This window comes from Triturus cristatus, chromosome 6 (genome assembly GCF_964204655.1).
Source record: "Triturus cristatus chromosome 6, aTriCri1.1, whole genome shotgun sequence".
Classification (NCBI taxonomy): Eukaryota; Metazoa; Chordata; class Amphibia; order Caudata; family Salamandridae; genus Triturus; species Triturus cristatus.
In genome coordinates this window covers 1,136,217,295-1,136,236,367 of record NC_140589.1, presented here as the reverse complement: position 1 = coordinate 1,136,236,367, position 19,073 = coordinate 1,136,217,295, and the positions used below count along the sequence as shown (strand labels likewise).

Sequence of the window (19,073 nt, the reverse complement as noted above, 5' to 3'; positions counted from 1 at the left end):
CTATGACCAAGACTTGGTGCTAAGGCCTGAAAGTCTGTCATAGATGAAGGACATCACCAAGGGAAATCCAAGACCACCCGCCCCTGGAGTCTGGAGCATCAGTGCCTGCATGCTTGCCAAGAAAAGTGTGTCCTCTGAGAAAGAGGGTCGCTGTCGCATGATGTGAGGAGACAGCTGCTGGACTGATCGGGTCGTAGCCCATGTGTGGAGTGAAGTCAGTGACCCTATATGCCAGAGGGGGCTGCTGTGATGAAGATAGAACGTTGTGAATAAACAATCCCTCGAGACGCACCTTGAGGCAGTAAGAGTATGAGTGAGAAAGAAGAGTGTTTTCCTGAATAGTGTTGACGATTTAACTTATGCTGTTGTTAAAAAATCTTTTTTTAAATAATCACTTTCCAGAGAGTGTGACTACAGGGGTCCCTAGAACCCTTCTTCCATGAGAAGGATCAGAGGAATGTACTTTTTAATTGAATAAACACTGTGGATGTGCAGCCGCTCCCCTTGCAGAGCCACAAGTGGTACTCCCCGTTCTCAGTCACTGCAGCCCTCCATGACGTCCGAGAGTGAAATGTTCCAAGGAACTCCGGTAGCGCAACTCTTACAGGAGAAAATAGGACTGAACACAGGACCGAAGAGCTCAGATGGGAACTTATTCTGCCGCACAGCAATTAGTGCACTGGAAGACTTATGATTTTGGAAGAGTCGGTGTTGGACTCCTGAGACTCATACTAATAATAGGGCATCACCTGTCTCCTATAATGGGGAATAAACACTACCGTTAGTGAGAGGCAAGTGGCATTCCGGGACCTGCCTATCAAACACGATAGGCCTGAACTCAGGGGACTGTGTGTATTGTAAGGTTAGATAGACAGAAATGCCGTAACCTAGAGCGCCATTGGCGCAGAAATTACGACAACATAACTAAAACTCAGTACAAGGAAGCTCTTTCCAACTACAAAAAACTATTAATAACGGAAAAAAGTAAATTTTACATTAATCAAATCGAATCCTCTCAAGACTCCACGAAACAACTTTACAAAGTTGTTACCAAATTATCAGGTTTAGACACACCCACGTCAGTAGTACCAACGCAAATCCTCTGCGATAATCTTGCTAGTTTTTTTCAGAATAAAGTAATGGACATTTATTCCAGTTTTTCTGCACAAACCACTATGTCCAATACTGACCTTTCCTTATCCAATAGTCCAACATCTCAAAACAATAACCAGGACGTCTCTCCCTCCTTCTCAGAATTTAAAAAAATTACAAACGAACACATAACTGACCTTATCTCTAAATCCAAATCTGGATCTCCCAATGACCCTTGCCCACCCAACATAATAAAAATCATTCCAGAAACTATAGCCCCAGAATTGACTAAAATTTGCAACTCTATGTTTGAAACAGGAATATACCCCTCCATCTGGAAAGAAACAATAATCAGACCTCTCCTAAAAAAACCCAACCTCAACCCTTCTGACTGTTGCAACTACAGACCCATTGCAGGTCTCCCTCTTCCAGCAAAAATTATAGAAAAGGTGATGAACACTCAGCTGGCCGAATACATCGAAACTAACAACTGCTTAGATGAAACCCAATTTGGATTCAGGAAAGGACATGGAACAGAGACAGCGCTCATTAAAACAGCTGATGAAATACGAACAACTATGGATAAGGGTGGAGCTGCAATCTTGGTGCTGCTGGATCTTTCAGCAGCATTTGATACGGTGGACCACTCAATCCTCATTAACCGTATCTCAGCCATAGGGATCAAAGACAGAGCCAAGGCCTTATTAGCATCCTTTCTAGCCAATCGATTACAACAAGTAAAATTGGGCAGCTTTCTCTCTCCTCCCTTTTCCCAACCATGTGGTGTCCCCAAGGGCTCGTCATTAAGCCCTACGTTGTTTAATCTTTATGTTGCAGACCTTGCTAGAATCATAAAATCGCACGACCTGCGACTTTCATCTTATGCTGACGACACCCAGATTGTCATAGAAATATACGAAAATGGAAACTCTATTGCAAACAATTTTAAAAAAGGAATGTCCACCGTCTGCACTTGGATGTCAAAAAATTGTCTGAAGCTAAACTCCGACAAAACGGAGGTGATGATCTTTGGAAAGCCACACCCCAGCTGGTCGACCTCTTGGTGGCCTGAGGAACTAGGCTCCCCCCCGGTCCCGGTCACTAGAGTCAAAAACCTTGGAGTTTTATTTGATGATAAATTATCATTCATGCCACACGCTAATTATATCACCTCATCCTCATTCTACACCATCAGAATGATAAAGAAGCTTCTACCCTTTCTTCCTCCTAGCACAGGAAAAACTCTTGTTAGTACCCTTGTCATGTCTAGAATAGACTATTGCAATGGATTATTTATAAATGCACAAGAAAAAGTCCTGAAAAAATTACAAATGGTACAGAATGCCGCGGCTAGGATTCTCTCAGGCACTCCTAAATTCAAACCTATCTCAGGAGTCATACGACAGCTCCATTGGCTACCTATCAAAAGCAGGACTAAATTTAAGGCATTATGTATAGCCTATAAATCAGTCCACGGCTCAGGCCCCGAATTCCTTAAGAAAAGCTTTAGCCTGTACAGACCTAGCAGGAACTTACGTTCTAGCTCTAATCAGCTGCTAAGGGTTCCTAGAACCAAGAAAGCCACCTGGGGCGATAAGAGATTTATCGTGGCAACAGCCAAACTCTGGAACAAACTCCCGTTACACATCAAGAGTGCCCCTACTCTTTTATCTTTTCGGAAGAATATAAAAACATGGCTATTCCAATAATACTCTCCGTCTCTCCCGACTGTCTGTTTAAGCTGTCCTATAGCGCCGAGACACCTCCGGGTAGTTGCGCGCTCAATAAATTGCTTAAATAAATAAATAAATAAATATTGTTCTGTATGCTGTATTTTACTTTGTGTTCATATATAAATACTCCTTTTTCATAAAATCAAGTATTAGACCTCACAATAATTTATTGCTGCTATTGAACGTAATTTATGTTGTAAGCATGTATTTACCCCCTGCATCTACCAATCCCTCCAGCTCCCTCAAGAGGCCTTGGACTGCCTGACCCATGCTACTACTGAGAGTCAAGTGCTGAAGAGGTACTTGGCCCAGTTGATCACGACCCTTAGTAAATCGGGCCCCAGAAAATTAGCAGTAAAAGGCCTCAAACGCCATGTTGGGCTCAGTAGTTCATGCTTACCTTGTGACCCCCTGAAAGGGGTTCTAACAGTCAGTTATTGCTGAGTGCTGAATGCGGATCTGTGAGCTGTTATTGTTCATATTACGTGAGTGAGTAGGATGAGATCCAGAAGGAAAAATGGGAGCTTGGTCAGTAAATCTCCTCGTCTTGTTTGTAGGGAGTAAAAATACCTATGACATGCCACTCAATGAGGAGTTACACATGGTTACCTTTATAGTGAGAAAACCTGAGCACTTGAGATGTGTGATGTATGATATGAAACCCTATGATATGAAACCCCAACCTAAACCCACTCAGTTTGAATCGGTGAATGCATGGGCACATGCGGCTTTCGAAAAGAAGGGCAACAATGAAGACTCGGTTTAGCACTCTGTTAGTAATTGTTTGGATACAAATTTGAACTGGAGACAGCAGGCATGGCATTAAGGTATGTTCAATAGTGTGGGTGTTTACCCTGCATTCATGAGGGAGAATAAAAGGCTTCAACAAAGCCGACGCTGTCATCGCACCCCACCTGCGGGACATCATCAACACCTCATTCGACACCGCCACCTTCCCCGAGAGCTGGAAGCACGCCGAACTCAGCGCTCTACTCAAGAAACCCACAGCAGACCCCACCGAACTCAAGAATTACCGCCCCATCTCTCTACTCCCGTTTCCAGCCAAAGTCATCGAAAAGACCGTCAACAAACAGCTGGCCGCCTTCCTCGAGACGAACGGATCCCTCGACCCATCGCAGTCGGGATTCCGTGCCAACCACAGCACCGAGACCGCCCTCATCGCCGCCACTGACGACATCCGAGCCCTGATGGACAACGGAGAAACAGCGGCCCTCATCCTCCTAGACCTCTCCGCGGCCTTCGACACGGTCTGTCACCGCACCCTAGTGCAGCGCCTCAGCAACGTCGGAATCCAGGAGAAGGCACTGGGATGGATCGTCTCCTTCCTCGACGGAAGAACACAAAGAGTCCGCCTACCACCGTACAAGTCAGAGGCCACCGAAGTCATCTGCGGCGTCCCTCAAGGATCCTCGCTGAGCCCTACTCTCTTCAACGTCTACATGAGCCCCCTCGCGGCCATCGCACGCCAACACAACCTCAACATAATCTCCTACGCCGACGACACCCAGCTGATCCTCTCCCTGACTAACGACCCCGCCGCCGCCAGAGCCAACCTGCTCGAAGGGATGAGAGAGGTAGCCGAGTGGATGACGACGAGCCGCCTGAAACTGAACTCAGATAAGACGGAGGTCCTCATCCTGGGCTCCTCACCCTCCGCCTGGGACGACTCCTGGTGGCCCCCCGCCCTAGGCCCCGCACCCAAACCGACGGACCACGCACGCAACCTGGGTTTCATCCTGGACTCCTCCCTCTCCATGACCAGGCAAGTCAACGCCGTCTCCTCGTCGTGCTTCAACATCCTGCGCATGCTTCGGAAGATCTTCTGGTGGATCCCCGCAGAGACCAGGAAGACCGTCACCCAGGCCCTCGTCACCAGCCGACTGGACTACGGCAGCGCACTCTACGCCGGAACCACCGCCAAGATCCAGAAGAGACTCCAGCGCATCCAGAACGCCTCAGCCAGACTCATCCTCGACATCCCACGACACAGCCACATCTCCGGACACCTAAGAGACCTGCACTGGCTCCCGGTCAACAAGAGAATCACCTTCCGCCTCCTTACCCACGCACACAAAGCTCTCCACGATCAAGGGCCGAGCTACCTCAACAACCGCATCAACTTCTACGCTCCCAAACGCCACCTCCGTTCTGCCAGCCACGCCCTCGCCGCTGTCCCACGCATCCGCAGAGCCACTACAGGAGGAAGGTCCTTCTCCTACCTGGCCGCCAAGACCTGGAACTCCCTCCCGGCCGACCTGCGCCTGACCCAAGACCACCCCTCCTTCAGGAAGAAGCTTAAGACCTGGCTGTTCGAGCAGTAGCGGCACCCCCCCCCCCCAGCGCCTTGAGACCCTACGGGTAGGTAGTGCGCTCTATAAATGTCTTGATTGATTGATTGATTGAAAATGACAGAGAGGCAAGAGAGCCAATTAGGGCTCAGCAGAAAGAAAGAGACTCAAAATCAGCTGATGATGAAGGATAAAGATATTTGGATGATTTGTTATGCTTGTGACCACCTCCATACCAGGTTGTGCCTCCTCCAGTGGGGTGAACACCTCAGAGGTCAGGGACCGAAGGACCAGGAGCCAGTGCAACCAAGTGTCCAAGGGCCAGATATACGACCAAGGAATTTGCGAGTCGCAAATTGGTATGTACAGCAGTTTCTGCGACACTGATTGCGATTCCCAATGGGGTCGCAACTTGCATGCCTCATGCATATTCATGAGGCACTCGCAATTTGTGACCCCATTGGGAATGGCTGGCCCACCCAGGTATAGTGGACTGCTGCGCTCAGAAGGCCTTCATGTCTGGCACTGCTTTTAAATAAAGCAGTTTTTTTTATGCAGCCCATTTTCCTTAAAGGAAAACAGGATGCATTTAGAAAAAGAAAAATGTAATGTTTTCGTTACATTTTTTAAGGGCAAGTATTGGTACCTGGGACCACGGCTTGCCCTTAAAAAATATTTTTAGAGCCAGTCACAAAGGGGAAGGGGTCTCCTGGGGACCGCTTCCTGTTTGCAAGTGGTTTACCGCCCTTCTGTGAAGGGTGGTAAACTACAAATGTTTTGCGATCGCAATTGCGGTCTCAAAACAGTCATACATGGCATTTGGGGTAAACAATGTTTAGAACAAAACTTTTTGTACGCAGGGAATCACACCGCGGTCGTTACAACGACCGCGTTGTGGTTCCACATACCATTACTCCGCAAGTCGTTGTACCGAGGGGGGGAAGGTGTTGGTTTTAAAATCCAACACCTTCCCTACTGTCCGCACAGACTGGAGTTGGAATAGTAAATTATACTATTCCAACATCCAGCGCCCCCCCTCCGCAAATCGTTGTTCCGACTTGCGGAGTAATGGTATGCGGAATCACAACGCGGTCGTTGTAATGACTGCGTTGTGATTCCTTGCGGACAAAAAGACTGCGGGATAAGGAGGCATATTCGGCATTTGGAGTCGCTATTAGGAAGGAAAAGCCCCATCCTAATAGCGAGTCGCAAATCCTATTTAGCAAGTCGCAAATAAATTGCAACTCACTAAATAGGGTTTGTACATGGCCCTAACAGTTTTTGCATTGGCAAATGGGTCGCTAACCCGTTTGTGCATGCAAAAATAGGTTGTACATCTGGCCCCAAGTGTATCCACTACCCTGAGTGAACTCCCATAAACACCTCCCTCTGTACTACATGCATCAAACTGGTGCAAATGTCGCATCTACATTACCATTGTTGCAAACATAGAATCACAGCCCCCTCAAACAGAATGAGTGCCTAAAGAGATTCATATATTAAAATTACGAGTGGAATTCGAAGAGATTTTAAAGGATACAAGCAATCCAGAAAGATTGAACACTTACAATGAGGTTGATTTAAGTTACTTGAGGAGTCTGCTAGGCATTCTCATGAGGCACATAAGAAATTAGAGGCTTTGCCTGAGGAGTATAGGAATCATATAAATGGGAAGAAAAAGTTTCATATTCATTTCAGAATGGTCATGAGTGATGAGGAATTACAAAAAATAAAAGTACCAAGTCTGAAGGTACACACTAAAGCGTAACTGAAAAACACAAAAAGTGGGGAGAATTAAAGAAGTTCAAAGACAAGTAGTCAAAAATCAAAATCAAAAGTAACTTTATTCGGTATAAATAAGACCATAAAAGTACATAAAACATGAATACCTACATCAGTCAATTAAAATAAATGAATTAAAAATGCATAGGATCCAAGTCCATAAATAGGTTTTAGTTGTCTGAACAATAATCATTTTGCATCACTAAAAGCCTAGAAAGGACCTAAAAAAACATATCAAAAAGATAAGTTAATCATTAGAGAGCCGGCGAGCAAGATGGCCGCACTGATGTGGGCCCGGCTAGAAATCGGGCAATATCCTGTCCCCCACGGAGCTAACAGGGAGTTTCGAGTTGGTTATGACTTCTTGATTAGACACTGCTGTCGGAAGAGTGCCTAAACTGCAGGTGAAAGACTGCAAGAGCCCTGAACGGACTGACGGAGCGGCCACCCCGAAGCGGAGGCCAACGCACAACAGTAAAATGGTGGCCGAGATGATTCCTGCGCAGCGTCTCACCCACAACTGAGAGCTGCTGCAGAGGCTGAGGAGGATAGACCGGGACCTCGAGCTACCAGCCCCCCACCCGGAGACAGAGAGACGCCAGCGAGAGGCGGGAGCTTGCAGTGGACAGCGGAGGGGGGAGCTGCACGGCGGCCTGTAAGCCAACTGATGATTGGGTCGCAGACGATACGCCCAAAGAGACCGAGGCACGAGGTGACCTCCCCTGATGCTGCTTGTGGCGAATCCTAAAGAACCACGGGACAGAACAGATCGGCAGAGACAGTAAGGGTTGCCTGTTTCTTTACCCTTACGCCCATTCATATGGGCACACATGCTCCGGCCAAGGAGAGCTGTAGTTAGATACCCCACTGCATGGGAAAATAACATGGAACTAAGAGGGATGATCAGCCATCATGTTTACTGTAAAGACTGCCACACATGAGGTGAGTGGCGAAAGAGAGAGAGCGTGTGACTGATCCCCTCGAGTCCTGAGGCAGGAAGCTAAGGGTATAGCTCTTGGAGCACACCGCTTCCGGCCTCAACTCCTGCTGTTGAAGGGTTGGGAGACCGTCCCCTGACAGGCCTGTAAGGAGGAACCAACTGTGGAGCAAATACTCACACCCCGCCCAACTACAGTAATACACATTGCCACGCTTTGCCATGCCCCCCCCCCCCCACTGGCTGATAAAGCGCTGCACCGCTCCTTTGCCTGAGAGTCGTGAGCCTAGGGTATGGGGCGCGCAGGGGACTCAGCCATGGGCTCTACAGACGGGCAGCCTCCACAGACTCAGCCAGAAAAAGTTGACATACATTCCCTGTTACTTACCATGCGCCACAGTCTAAACTCTATAGAAGCAAAAATTTACTCTATGAGCGTGCGCATGGATTTCATCACACAGTGATTGGAAAAACAAGACAGGCACATTGGCGAGGCTGAACAGTGAATTTCCAACCTGGAAGATACATCTGCACAGAGAGTGGACCAAGTACAACATATGGAACATCTCCTCTGGACTATTGCGGCCAAGAACGAAGATTTGGAAGCAAGGTCTCGGTGAAACAACCTCTGCATTTTAGGCATTCCATAATCTACAGCTACTGGACGGATGGAGGACTATGTTGAGAACAAACTAGTAGTGGTATTTGACCCCTCAGCTCTGTCAAAGCAACTAGTGGTAGAGAGGGCGCACATATCTCTGGCAGCAAGACCCCCTCCTGGCGCGACACCCCAGCCCATCATAGCTAGACTGCTAAATTATTGAGATTGCAATACAATACTCCGACTGGTCAGGGAGAAGCATCACCTCACTTATGAGGGGAATGCAGTGTCTTTCTATCCAGACTTTACAATGGCAGTGCAGGAGGCACGTAAAGAAATTCTGCCCGGTAAGTGGAAATTACAGCAAGCAAATATATCCCATATGCCATGCTGTACCCCAAAAAACTACGCATCACTGGATAAGGCAAACACCACACTTTTAATACTCCACAACAAAGGGAGGGCGGGTGGTGAACTTCAGCGGTGTAGGAGAAGCCTGCCTCCAAACCAGCAACTCCGCTATCGGATATTGGCTGACAAAAGCTCTGGGGCTTCTCCAAGGAAGCATAGACTGCCTCCCACCATACACAGTTTCACAGTACTTTTTGCCTCCATGAAGATGTGACTCTACTAACACGAAAGCGGAACTGTAACGGGCGAAACTTTAGGCGCTTCGCTCAAACAATCTATACAGAACCTACAGAGCTGTAGCCAAGTGTAGACTACATCTATTGATCATTGACTCCTCCACGTGGAAGGGCTCCAAGGGGAACTTGAACACTACCGAAGTTTCAGGGAAATAATCTTCTGCCCGGGTACCTTCGTTTAGTCGAGGCCCGATACCTGGCTCTCCAGAGACGTCCCCAAGCGGGAATTCCCATTTGGATGTTCATGAGTGCAATTGTTTATTGGTTTGTTTTCATACTCTACTTTCCCTCCTTTTCCTGCCATTTCCTGTCCTCTCCCTCTTATCCCCCTATTCTGTTCTATATTCATTGTTTCTTATGTCACCTTCCTACTCTTAACCCCAGGGTAGTCTTCAAACCCTGGAATCAGCTTTCCAATAGGTTCTCTCTAATGCGACTATATGGCAGGTACTGGCTTTTCTTGCTCTGTGGTTGTGTATTCAAATGGGGTGGGATCAGCCAACGGGATTGGGCTGTTGGTGTGAGTGGGGGTAGTGATAAAGTTGGGTAGAGTTCTTGTTCTTACATTGCACTAGATCACTGTCCCCAAATGAGTAACTGTCCTTCATTATGGACCCAAGGCTTTGCACTCATCCAGCGTAAGGCACACACAATTTATCTGAGCTATGAGTACATTAGACACTACTAAGCACCCTCACTACAATCTCTTGACCTAGAATGTGCGAGGGTTGGGAGACCCCTCTAAACACAGACACATTCTTGGATATCTAGATAGACCCAACATCCAAATCGCGGTGCTACAGAAGACACACTTTGAACCTGCAACAATAATCAGTTAAGCAGTGAGATGGGCTTCCCACAGATGTTTTGCATCCTATTCCACATACTCCAGAGGCACAACCATATTGATTAAACGAAATACCCCGTACCACCCTGCTGGCTCAATTCAGGACCCACAGGGCCTCTATTGCTTAATGTGGGGACGTCTTGCCATTCCCTCAGTTATGCTGGCCAATTGCTATGGCCCAAATGTAGACAATGCCCTTTTCTATGACAGATTATGGGGCGCTATTCTAGATATTGGCTCCATGCAGTTATTCTGGGGTGAGACTTCACCCCAGTGATACACCTGTGCATGGATAGATCACACAGCGACACGGGGCAACCTAGCAAGGCGGGGAAACACTTGAGAGTAATTATGCAAGATCACTAAATGATAGACAGACAGAGGATACTACATCCCACACACAGAGTGGTCACGTTTCATTCTAGCGTTCACTCTAGCTGGTCACACATCAACTATTGGCCTCTATCGAGAGGCTTGGGAACTTGGCTCACCCATGCGGTAAATGTAGCATGCACCTACTCTGACCACTCCACGGTGCTGCTGCAATTACTAGTTTCTGTCTCCCCCTACCAATCATGGAGACTATCCCTCGCAACACTCCTAGGAGGAGGTGAGACAGGAGATTGGTGAATTCTTCGATCGAAACCTGGATACAGTGCCGAAAATTGAAACTGTATGGGAAGCTTTTAAAGTAACAATACAGGGTGTATGCATTGTAAAGGGAGGTGGAATTTCCCGTGCTATTTGAGGGACACTGCAGAAATTGGAGACAGAGATTAAGAACACTGAAGCCCAGATTGCGGTCGCACCATAGGGGCGCCTTCAGGCTGAACTCTGTAATCTGTGACTGAATACCAGTCAGAAGCAGAGCGAGAATGTCTGTTTCGCACTAAATATCATAGAGCGTGCCAAAATGGAGAGGGGGAGCGGCCGGGGAAGGCCCTAGCGGAAACGATACGGCTGCCCAGATTCTGTAACTACATATTAGAAGCAGAAGATACAGATGGGAATATGCAGAGAGATACCGCTGACATACTCCAGACTTTCTCCACATATTACACAGATCTGTATTCCACACACAGGGACCGACCAGTGGAGGTAGCCAGCTATTTAGCTGATACTGCGCGTGCCTGGCTCAGAAACGCTCACAGAGAGTTCTTGACTGAAGAGATAGAAGAAGTCGAAATTAGGACGGCCATAATGCAGTTGAGGTCAGGCTGAGCACCTGGTCCGGATGGGCTTCCATTTGACTTTCATAAATGCTATGCAGGAGCTCTGGTCCCATATTGAAAAAAATGTACATACAACCTAATCCAGCCGGCCTGCTGCCACCCACGATGCACCTGGTCCGGATGGGCTTCCATTTGACTTTCATAAATGCTATGCAGGAGCTCTGGTCCCATATTGAAAAAAATGTACATACAACCTAATCCAGCCGGCCTGCTGCCACCCACGATGCACAAAGCCATGATCATCTCTCTCCTTAAGCAGGGGAATTCCGCAACTAAATGTGAAGCGTATCGGCCGCTATCCCTCATAAATTGTGATACCAAAATACTGGCTAAAGTATTAGTCAATAGACTTAGTTTGCTGAAGTACAAATTGGTCCTGCCGGACCAATCTGGCTTTGTGCCGGGACGGGCCACGTCCCACAATTTGCTGTTTGCACACATACAGGATATAGATCCTGATCTTGCGGCAGTGGTGGTCTTTCTAGACGTAACCAAAACTTTGACTCATTAGAATGGGACTATTTTTTTGCCATACTGCGACAAATGGGATTCCTTCCTCTCATGGGTTACCCTACTGTACAACCAGCCGCGGGTGATTGTGCAGATCAATGGGTGATGCTCTTCGCCCCATAATGAGTCCTCGTGTCACCAGACAGGGGTGCCCACAGTCGCCCCTGTTATTTGCACTAGCAATCAAACCTCTGGCTGAGAAATTGCGACAGCACCATAGGGAATACACATTGCAGTACCCTACCCGGCATCTACTGGTGTCCATGTACGTGGACGATATCACTCTATATCTCTGAGATCCGCACATTCGTCTGAACCCTGTACTTCGAGAATTTATACGGTTTGGGGAGATGTCAGGAGTGACCATCAATTGGGGCAAATCTCAGCTGTTCCCTGTTACACCAAACACACATGAATTCCCACTGGATTACCCCTTGACGTGGTGTGATTCTGACCTAAAATAGTTAAGGATTGTAGTGTCCAGAGATAGGGAGGCGATGCTAAGAGACAACTATGTTACTGTAATGGAAGCTCTCACTTTGCTTTTGTCACGATGTATCATTCTACCAACGTCACTGGCAGGGCGCATCTCCATGATTAAAATGATGACCTGCCAAAGTTACTTACTTATTCACATATATATCCCCCCCAGACGCCACTTTTTTCACACCTGACAGACAAAATTGATTAGATTGACGTGGGGAGGCAAACCACCCAGAATATGATTGAGTGCACTTGACCAGCCGTTTAAGAAAGGCAGCTTCGAAGCTCCACATATAACTCTACTTTTTATGTGCACAAGCACACTTCGTGGTATATTGGTTTCGACCACCGCCGTATATGCCACACCTAGTAATAGAGCGGGGGTATAAAGCACCCCTCCCCATCTCTGCCTTTCTGGGAGCTAAAGACCCATGTGCAGGACATTCTCTCACAACTGTGGGCTGCACTGGGCTGGCCTGGCAAAGATTGGCAAAAAAAAGTGGGCAAGCCGCTACTATATTCCCCACTAGTGCCATTGCCCTGTCACCCTTTCATCCCATTTGCTCACGAGGCAACTTGCAGGAATATGTTAAAAAGAAGGGGGGTTCACAACATGGGGAGATCTCTACCAAGAGGGGGAGTTCACAGATCGTGAGATGTTCCTACGGGGTGGCACATAGTATCGCCATTGGCACCCCTCCAACATAATACATTACCCAATAATAACACACACACAAACTGTTTGATTGGGTACAAATTGCTATAGGTTTATTACATACACCGTTATGTAATAGATGGGTTATCTTACGGGCGATCCAAGGGCAGGCAACCAACTGGGCCGCCTGCCCGCCTGATGAGCCGGGCAGCACTGGGGCGAACCCCGCCTTTGCTGCCGTCCAAGTGATTCTCTTACAGGATCACGTGACCGTTGGTAACTTCTACTCACGCCCCTTCCCGGGGCGGAGCGTCGCATAGCAAACCCCTGGTTGTTCAGGCCCACAACCGCCCAAAGGACTAGCGGGGCGCCGACATGGCTTCCAGGACCCTCCCATGAGGCTCCTCGGATTTGGCTCTGGCACCCCCTATGGTGCCGCGCAGAGGTACCCCTTGGTACCGGCCTGCTTCCAGATCGCCCTGTAACTCCGCCACAGCTCTGGAGGCGGCCACCGCTGCCGCCAGAGCCCCCCACCAAAACCACTATAGTCTTACCTGCAACCTCTCCTGTCTAGAGCTTCCTGCAATCTAGATGAAAGGGAACCCCTCTGGTTATAGATGGCCCCATCTATATTCCAAAGCCCTTGACGCTAGCCTGGGTCAGATAGTGTCTGATGAAACAAAAGACCCGTTAAGCCTGGGAAGTTGTGCCGAGGACTATTCACCCCCATGAGGGAAAGTTCCACTGCTTCAGTTGCCTCAGCCCCGAGCCAAGTCTGGGCGGGGGGGCGATGCCGGCACCCAGGCTCACAAAGCCCCATCTATTTGCTGATCTCACCTAGCTGCCGTCCTACTAGCGCCGAGTGTGTCTGAACACCAGCGTACCCATCTATAGGACAGCAGCCCACTTGCTAGGTGACTACTCCCCGACCCGCCTGCCTACTAAGGCTATTCTGGCCAGGGGAATAACTTCCTTTGAACAGTCCCTGTGCTTGCCAAATGAAGACGCACAGGAATGTCCATAACTAAGGGTACTGTGACAATGAGCCAAGCTGCCCCCTGCACTTGCCCTGCAACTCTTATCCCTGAAGGGAATTTCGCCCGCTCAGCTCCCTCTGGGGAGACCCCTAGGCATACCCGCAAGGAGAATCTGTCTGATTCAATACCTGGCGCACTGTCTGTACTATGGTGCCTAACCTTTGATGCAGGCGTTGCCACGCACCGCCTAGGTCATGGAAACCTTAGGGAGCCCCGAATTTCCCCCCCGGCGTGCCTCTAAATGGGCCTGGCTCCCCTCAGCTGAAGTGCTCCTACTGGGCTGTGTAAATGCGGCCCAGGATGACCTTAAACAATCAGCTTGGTGTGCTACCACAAACCGTATTGGTCATGAGAACCTTGAGAAGCACACCGTTTTCACCTGTGCAAACCCTGCGATGGGACCGCCTCCACCCAGCTGCAAGGCCCGAGCGACATATATATTCCACCTATCTACTTGTTTTTTTGCCCCCTGGTATCCGACTGGTTGCCGCTCTGTGGTTTTGTGAAGGGCGCGTACCCCCGGGGCCCGCTGTCACTGACCAGCAGGTGTCTGTTACCCGCCTTGCTGTTACTTATCTATCGCCAACTGCCCTTACTTGGATTGGAGGAATGCGAGGTGCTTCCTAAGGACTGTGGATTAAAAGCTCCAACCTAGTTTAACCCCCAAAACTTAGGGAAAACCAAAGTAGTAATCATGGCCTTCATGGTATATCTACCCCGGCGTTGACTATCCCCGTGTTAGTGATACCGGTCGCAGAAGGTGCCCCTCCAATCTTCAGCCCATAGCAGGAGAACCCAGGGGGCAGGCAAGTCTGTAGGAGACAGACGGGGAACCTTCTGTGCAACTACTTGCCCTTTTCCAGAATAAAGGTAATGCCAGGTCATTAATACCCTGTTGCCCATTGGCTCTAACGCAGTGTTTACTAACTTTTACACACCGCAGCACCCCTGTTAGATGGCACGACCACCACCCGCCTGCTGTCCTGGCTAAGCGCGGGTAAATATGTCTTACTGGGGCGACCCAAAACCTACCCATGGTTGCAGAGAGATGCCCACCCAAGTGCATGGCATTAGTCTATTTGGTGCCAGCCGATGTTTGAATAAGGCCCTCGTGCCGGATGCAGCTCAGCGTTTCGCAGCGCCTCTCTTTGGGTTGTAACCACCGAAGGGCTGTTAACCAGTGGCAATGCAGGCAGACCCTGGGCATAAGAACAGATTTTGAGTACGTCCCTCACCCAGCCTGTGTGTCCCCTAACAACTTTTGCTACAGTATCCCAGCGTGCCAAGAAGTTAGCCAATGTACTTGGATAAGAGGACAGAGAGTAACATACTCAACACTTGCCCCTTCTGAAATAGAGAAGCCAACTGTACAGGTAGTTGTGGGCAGTTGTGCTCTAACCACCTCTTCCCAGCCTGGCGAATGACCGCGCCCATTCATTAAGCTCTTGTGCTGGTGGTGACAAAATGTTGTTTTTCACATTTCCACTTCTGACTATTTGCATACCTTCGCCCGGTGGTATCTGGCGCTGACTAACATAAGGTTCTTTCTTTACCTGCCTACGCATAATCTGCGGTCATGGGACCTGGCTGGTGGAGAGCTCTCCCTGAACCTACCAGAAATTGAAAACCCTGGAGCTGCAGCCATGAAAGCTTATTAACTGAAGACCAGTGGACCGGGGCAGCTCCAGGAGTTTGTACTCGCAAAGCTGAAGTCCTGAGAACAATCAACGCCTTTAGGGTATCAGGGCATGTTGAAATTGGTCCCTTAATATCCTTCTTGAATGCTTGAAATCTATGATGCATGAGTCTGATTGGACCACCCTTTGAATTACCCCCATCGTGGATGGCCCCCTAATTGTATGTCGCCACCCACTGGTTAGCCACTCCTTGTGCTTGCAAAGGACGCCGTCCTTTATCACGTTGGTGCCAACCAAGAGCTGGTTACTGTTCGATCCTCTCACCTGTGGGAGCAAAACTAACGTCAATGGTCTCAATACCGACCCACAGCACTTCACTTAACGACCCCGGTATGCCGACCTGCACAGCTTCCCCAAGCGCTGCTGAGGCCATGTGTTCCACACTTACTATCACTAGCAGGTTTCACTGGTAAAACAGAACCTCCTATCTGCTAAGTGGGAGGGTCACCTATTATTTCCGTACTAATAGTGAGCTGCTGCTGTGTAACCATGTTGTAAACGCGCCACCACCCTGAATATTGTATGCAAACTCATTTTAGAAATTGGAAGGGTGTGCCCATGCACTGTCAGTACCTTCTCCTAAGTGGACATAAAAGCGGGTGCTGGACTTTATCAAAACCAACGCTGCTCCAAACAGGGGCCCTCAATTAAGTGTTTACCAAGGGCAGCTGCTAATACTACCGCATGGTAGCATGTGCTAGCTCTGCCTTTCCTGGTGGCAGCTGGATCACTGGATCTTAGTATGCCCTCAGAGCTGGACTACGACTATTTGTTTATTTAAATTCTTTATAGAGTTTTTATATGGCGCGAACTGCGACCCGAGACATCGGGTCACCGAGCAGCAATTTACATGAGCAACAGTTCCGTAACCTGAGGACCTTACATATTATAAGGCACGGGGATGTTAAGTGATTCGCCCAGGATTCCAGGCTGTTGGGCATTGTTGCAGTGACTACGAATTGTGTGCTAGATTTTCGCCCCAAGAATTTTCGCACATAAGAACTAAATTTCTCAAATTTGTTACTGTAAAATGCTCCCTGCTGTGTTATGTCACGATTGCCGGTCAACATTGGAGCGGCTGGTGTGGGCCTCCCTGAGCCGTGACCCCGCACCTTCGCCATCGTAACCGACGGTCTGGAGCTTGTTGCCTCCGGTGACTGCGAGCAGCCATGTGCGCCCCAAGATCTCAATGCTCTGAACCCCTATTGCTGCTTGCCGAAAAACTCACATCGCCGTTTGCTACGGATAAGTAGCTGGCAGGGTGTGCAGGCCTAGCGCTGCGTTTGTCAGGGGAGAACTCTACATTGGGTGTCGGGGCTGCCTAACTCGTGCGTCCCAGTAATAAAGTTCTCCGGCAAGCCGCAGGCTATTAGCAAGGAGAGGTCACAACCAGCCATGTGCGCCTCATCGGCAGAACAAGGAGACAGGCTGCCCACACCAGAGGCCGATACACCTACCCTCCATGAGTACCGGTACTCTCCACAGCCGTAGAGAAGTGCCGGTCCTCAGGGTGATAAAAATAAGAAGTGCCGGTACTCTGTACCGGTGAGTACCGGCCCATTTAAAGCACTGCTAACAATGACAATTTGAACTAACAGCTCCCGGTGCACAGCAGTACTCTAATGAAGTGAGTACCCATGGTCGCCGTGGCTCACTACAGTGGTTTAATAACACAGGCTCAACCTTGAACCCAGGCTTTGTAAATTCGGACTCAAAGCCCAGAACAGGGGGCCCGGGGACGCTGATTGCACGCAATCCAAACAGCGCCGTAATTGCCATCTGTGATGACAGCACCATGATTACAAAAACTGCTTCACAGGGGCGGAGAGTGGCGGGCAGAGCGTCTCAAGTGGATGAGGGTGGGCTGCGCCTGTCTGTTTAGCAAACCCGGGGCACAACAAACCGATCCCATTACTGGCGCAGCACCTGCCACAGAAGCCTTGGTGCTTTCCTGTCATCGGAAGGATGAAGGCAGAGTTAACCCAGTGGGGGTTCGTGCCGCTCACCTGTGAACTACGGGCAACTCTCCCCAACATAGCTCAACTCTCTTCATCTCCCTCACACACTGACCCCAGTGCAGAGAGGGCAAGCGAAACGGAACCTTTACTTCGCTGCATTTAGAACAAAACCCACTTATCCTTGTTTGACCAAAATAAAGTATGTTTTGCTCAACGGATTAAAAATGCAAAGCAGACAAAGTCACTTTTATGAGCAGCGCCACGTGTCTTAATATTATAATGGATGGTAGTAGGAGTGGAAATGTCTCCTGGTGTGTAACTATATAGAGTTATTATTGTTGGTACAAGTCCGTTCAATGTATAGTGCTTTGAAGATCAACCGTGCTTGCAGTCAAACTTGTAACCCCCGACCTAAGGATCGCCACAGCAAGAACATTGACCCGCTGAACTATCTAGCTGGAAAATCCGAAAGTACGGTTTATGCAGGATCTATCCAGGGTACCTTAAGCGACTGACCCATCTTGCTGTGATTCGGACGGGTGAAGCCGGTCTCACGCACATTTATCTGAAGCAGGTGCATTAACCTGCTGAGCAATCCTACAGGGATGGGTACAGGTGACATGTACGAGTCGCTGCACCCTGACCACTACAGCTCTCGGCCTAGCTGCCTGTAACCTGTGCAAGTTATAGACATATCTACGCAGCATGCGCTCAACCGATTGAACGTCCAGCATGTGGAATCTGACACCCACACAGTCTGAGAACTCTGCAACAGGTTGAGTCCTCTGACCTTTGGAGATTATGCAACCACTATCACTATTAAAAGGTCTCAATTCGAATGCCCGTCCCGAGCGAGCCCAGGATTCCAGCACAGGCAGGTTAGGTTGTCTCCATCCCGTCCCCCAGCCCTTCCCGCTCTCAGTGCCTGGCACTGTGAGATAAGTGATTTGCTCAGAATCACCGGGAGTTGAACGAATGCTGGGCTCCTGGGTCAGGCGCGATCTTGGGTGCCTGCCTCCCCTCTCAGCATTATCAATTGCCAACGGCGGCTCCTATATCCCGCCTGGTGCGCTGCCTTCCCACCTCATGTGGCCCGCGATTGTTATGCGGAAACCGCCACCCCTGCCTTGCCAACAGCAACACCCCCCCCCAGGTTTTTTTTTGCATCTTTATATAGTGCGAACTCGAACCGCCGGTATTGAAACTGCCTACAGCACCTGGTATTCCCAGGCGGACTCCCATCCAAGTACTGACCAGGCCTGACCCTGCTTAGCTTCCGGGATCGGGAGATCGGGCGTATTCAAGGTGGTATGGCCGTGCAAACCGAAGGTTCTGAAGCAGGAAATAAACCCGACCGTAAATGTCCTGCATATTTATGTAGCGCGATCTCGACCCGAAGGTATTGGAGCGCTAGCATGAGCCCCGCGTTTACATACGCATTAAAAAAAAAAAAAAAAAAACAAGCATTGGCATAGCCAATAGGTCTCGCCTTTGGGAACTTATAAGTGTTTAGCCATGCAACACTTGATGTTGTTGCACCAAGGATATTGTGC

The 19,073-nt window shown here is 49.0% G+C and overlaps 1 pseudogene; it reads right to left on the bottom strand.

Annotated features, from left to right (window-relative positions):
- Positions 1 to 18,725: 18,725 nt before the first annotated feature.
- Positions 18,726 to 18,842, bottom strand: LOC146821097 (5S ribosomal RNA; annotated as a pseudogene).
- Between the last annotated feature and the right edge of the window lie 231 nt (positions 18,843 to 19,073).